The 5009-nt window shown below is 37.2% G+C and overlaps 1 pseudogene; it reads right to left on the bottom strand.

Annotated features, from left to right (window-relative positions):
• Positions 1–3536: 3536 nt before the first annotated feature.
• LOC100349432 (small ribosomal subunit protein eS6-like) lies at positions 3537–4734 on the bottom strand (annotated as a pseudogene).
• Positions 4735–5009: the final 275 nt, after the last annotated feature.

Here is a 5009-nt window from a genome sequence, read left to right as displayed (position 1 = left end):
AGCCATCTGCCCCTATAGGTTAAGTAAATAACTAATAATTGATTCACAGAGTAAAAGGAGCAGTAATATATACGCATTATGGGATCCCTTAAATGATTTAAGGGCAACGAAATCATTTGGTCTGGCTCTGCCAGGGAAATAACAGTTGGGATTTAAAATTCAATAAATCTATACCAGGCTGTTTTTAAGTTGATAATTTTGTATTCCCACAAATGATGGTCTAAGTATCTAAATGACACACAACTACAAGGGATGTACCTGAAATGCATGACCCCTTTGCCTAGTTGGCTGATTGCAAAATGATGAAGTATAAGAACAGATGCTGGGAGATTGAATAGAACTGAACTGCTCTACTTTACTGCTAAACTAACTGAAGACAATCAGCTGAGAAAAAGAGAAAATGACATTTTGATAAAAGTGAACACTTCAGTTACATTTTTTTTCACCAGCATAGGAGATACCTTAACTAAGTAAGATGAACAAAGGTGTTTTTTTTATTTTAACAGACACATAAAAATTATACCTATTTGTGGGGTATGATGAGATGATTCAGAAAAAGAAGTTTTGAGAGAGTATCATCAACTCAGTGTGGATTTTTTTAAATTTGAGACCCCTATTGACGGTTATATACAATTGGAAAAGTTTCGGAAACCAAAAATAAAGTTCCAGGTAGCAATGTGGACTAGAGAGAAGTCAATATACAACAAAAAAGGAAACTGTAATATGTAATTACAAAATTATCAGATGTGACTGAAGGTGATGTGAAGAAACTATCTAAGATGGAAATTTAAAATAGAAGTTCTTAAATTTAGTTGGAGTTTTCATTCAATTTAGGAATTTAAGAATATCTTTTGAATACTGGATCTCTTATTCATGTATTCTGGTTTAATTGCCATAGGATGTAACCATACCCTAGCATGATGGAAACCGAAAACTCTTCTAATGATTCAAATACACAGCCAAATTTGATAACAGATTCCCCAAAAAGATTAAAAACTAAGAAGAACAGAACAAGGTGTGCTTAGAGAGGAGACTGGAAAAGTTAAAAAAAAAAAGTGATGGAATGAAATGTAGCAGAGTGTTGTGTTATGAACAGTTTTTTAATATAATAGGCCCTAAAGCATATATATGTTCCATTCCTGAATTTCACGTTATCCTAAGAACTGGATTTGAGAATGTATTTATTCTAAAGCAACTCTGCAGATTGCAATTTCAATAAAATCATGTATAAAATCTGGATGCCAGTCCTTTCTATTTCACCTCACTACTTTAAGGATAATAAGATATATGACAGTATTTTGAAAACAGTGACATTGTAGCATTCCTTTATAAGCAATTTCACATTCCTTTATGACTTCCCACATCTCTAACTTTCATAGGAAGAATGAAGCATAAGTTTAAAAAGGGTGACTCAGGAAAGGGAAATTTGGGGTGAATATAAGCAGCATAAAATTATTGAAGTTCTTTTTCTTCTTGGTGGCATGACTTCATCATTGCTAAAACTGCTATAACTGTTACTAATCACGTTTCTGATTAAACTGGATCTTAATAGCAAAGAAAGACAGTTTGGGCAGAAATAGCAGGTCCCTCACTAATCATTGTCTTACAACTAAGAACTAAGAAAATTTTATAGAATTGTGGCAAAAGAAGTTATCATGGCCGATGCCCAGAAGAATTTCAGTCTGGATACTGGTCAAACTATATCATTTTCATTCCACCCAGAGACTTTTTGTCAGATTCAGCCTTGGAACGGAACATTAGGAGACACACTTATTGAACCTCTTTAAAGTTTAGATTGACAAAAAAAGAAAAATGCACCATGGGGAATAGCCCTGCCTAGAGAAAAGATTAAAAGGGTGACTTAACAGGTTATTTGCAACTTTAATTTCTGACTCCACTGGAATTGGGAGTAGCAAAGTGATCTTGGCTGTTCTGATTAGAACACTTACTGAGAGCAAGCAATTAAATCCAAGTAAATCAATAAATGGCTAGCAGTTTAAAGTCAGGAAAATAAGGACATTTAAGTATTAGGCACCAAGGGAAAGAAGATCCAGTTACCAAGGCATATTTAGAAAATACATGTATATTCTCTTGCTTTGAATTCCGAAAATAGGCTGAAAACAAATTCTGATTTTGTTTAAAACAAAATCTCATATCAGGATAAACTAAAGAATTGTATCGTAAAAAGACTTATCTCATGTTATATATCCCATTTTTATAGGTTAGAAAAGGCTACAATTCTAAGACTGGTTGCGTGGAAGACAGGAAAACTGGGAGTGAGGTATAAAAATAAACACATTTGAACACTTTGAAAGTATATGACTCTATTTTTTGTCAATTTAATATAACACCTTTGTGAGGTGATATGTTATTGGAATATCTATTTTGGATCATTTCCTTGTTCACCATTCTATTAATAAGGTGTTTTCTGCAATAAGAACTTTTTTTGTAGGAGATGTGAGAGGTTAATTATGTCTGACACAATCTTTGGAGAAATTTGAATTATTGCAAGATAGAAAAACATATTTAACAATAAAATATAATATACTTTATAACACATAAGTTTATCATCAAAGTGTAAGGGTGTGGAACAATATTTGCAAACCATGTCACTGACAAAGAACTCCGATGTAGATTATATAAATAACTCAAAATCATAAGAATGTAAATTAATATAGCATCTTGGGAAACAGAATGAAGTTTCCTCAAGAAATTAAAAATAGAACTGTATAATACAAATGGCATTAGATTGATTTTTTATAGAGAAATCTGCACTCCTGTGTTCATTGAAGTATTATTCACAACAGCTACAATATGGAATTAACCTAAATGGACATCAACAGGAGCATTGACAAAGAAAATATGATAAAAGTACACAATAGAATACTTATGTTAACTGAACTAAGCCAGCCATACAAAGACAAATTCCACATGATCTCACACATGAAATTTTTTTTAAAAAGTCCAACTCATGGAAGCACAGAGAAGAATGGTTGCTGCTAGGGTTTGATATAGAAGGTTATTGGTGAAAGCACAGAAAATTTCAATAGACAGGAAGAATACAAAACGGTCACTGTAGTTAATAATAACAGCATATATCTGAAAATTTCTGAGAGTAGAATTTTCTCACTATAAAAATGTATGTGAAGTTGTATTAATGTTATTCCTCTTGATTTAACATTCCAGTTGACGTACAAATTCTTCAAAATACATTGTGTAAAGTATATGTCTAATGTTTTTATTTATTAATTAATAATTAAATAAAAATAGCAATGACAATTGATAACGAAGAAGCAGAAAAGCCACTGCACCCGTGTGGGAGACCAGGAGGAAGCACCTGGCTCTTGGCTTCAGGTCAGGGCAGCACCGGCAGTAGCGGGCATTTGGAAGTGAACCAATGGAAGGAAGACCTTTCTGTCTCTCTCTCTCACTGTCTATAACTACCTGTCAAATAAATTTTAAAAATTTTTTTAAAAAAAGAAATATACTACTCAGCTAATAAAGATGAATCAGCTATTTTTATTTAGTTTTTTTTTGAAACACAATCTTATTTATTTGTTGTTATTAAACCTTATTTTTGACTGGACTCAGATTTAGAAGTAGACGCTCTCAGAGAAGACAGCCTACGTCTCTTGGCAATCTGTTCCTGGCGTTTTTCTTTGGCCTCCTTCATTCTCTTGGCCAAGAGTTTAGCATATTCTGCAGCCTCCTCCTTTGTCCTTCTTAGTACGCTGTTTCTTCAGAGCAATTCGCCGGCGTTTGTGTTGCAGGACACGTGGAGTAACCAGACGCTGAATCTTGGGTGCTTTGGTCCCAGGTTTCTTACCTTCTTTGTTTAAGGGCTTTCTTACAACATACTGGCGTACATCATCTTTTTTTTTTTTTTTTTTTTTTTTTTTTTTTGGACAGGCAGAGTGGACAGTGAGAGAGAGAGACAGAGAGAAAGGTCTTCCTTTTGCCGTTGGTTAACCCTCCAATGGCCGCCGCGGCCGGCGCGCTGCGGCCGGCGCACCGCGCTGATCCGATGGCAGGAGCCAGGAGCCAGGTGCTTTTCCTGGTCTCCCATGGGGTGCAGGGCCCAAGCACCTGGGCCATCCTCCACTGCACTCCTGGCCACAGCAGAGGGCTGGCCTGGAAGAGGGGCAACCGGGACAGAATCCGGCGCCCCGACCGGGACTAGAACCCGGTGTGCCGGCGCCGCTAGGCGGAGGATTAGCCTAGTGAGCCGCGACATCATCTTCTTTAGAAAGATTGAAAAGTTTACGAATTCTGCTGGCTCTTTTAGGACCCAGGCGACAAGGCACCGTGGTATCAGTCAATCCAGGAATATCTTTCTCTCCTTTTTTTACAATAACCAAGTTGAGAACACTCAAATTGGCATCGACAATGCAGCCCCGAACTGATTTGCGCTTTCTTTCTCCAGTTCTCCTTGGTCTGTAACAGGAATGCCCCTTACTCAGCAGCAGGCGGACCCGCCCATGGGTCAAGACACCTTGCTTCATGGGAAAACTTTGTTTATCATTCCCACCACTGATCCGGACCACATAACCCTTCCATTCTTCACCCAGAGCGTCGGCAGCAACTTCTGTGGCCATACGCTTCTCATAGAAAGTACGAAGTTTATGTTCATCGTCCACTTCGATGAGTTTCTGGCAGCCAGTGGCTGGGAAGGAGATATTCAGCTTCATTTTGAAGCAGCTGACCGCCTCGGAGGCGCCAGGGGAAAGAGCTGCTATTTTTATTTTTAATTGACTGTTGTTTATATGAAAACAAAAGAGAGAAAGAGTTGAGGGAGAAATATAGGTACTTGAGCCATAAATTGTGGTCTCCTTCAGGTGTGTATCAACAATGAACCAGACTGGAAGCAGAGCAGGCATGAAACCCAGACACTCTGGATGTGGTGTTCCAAGTCTTCTTCTTCTCTTAACCATTGCACCCACAAATGTTTTTACTTATGTGAAAGAAAGAGAGAGAGAGAGAGAGTCAGAGAGAGAGAGACAGAGAAAGAG

Source organism: Oryctolagus cuniculus, chromosome 12 (assembly GCF_964237555.1).
Source record: "Oryctolagus cuniculus chromosome 12, mOryCun1.1, whole genome shotgun sequence".
Lineage (NCBI taxonomy): Eukaryota > Metazoa > Chordata > Mammalia > Lagomorpha > Leporidae > Oryctolagus > Oryctolagus cuniculus.
The sequence above is the reverse complement of the archived record's forward strand: the minus strand, read 5'-3'. Positions and strand labels throughout refer to the sequence as shown.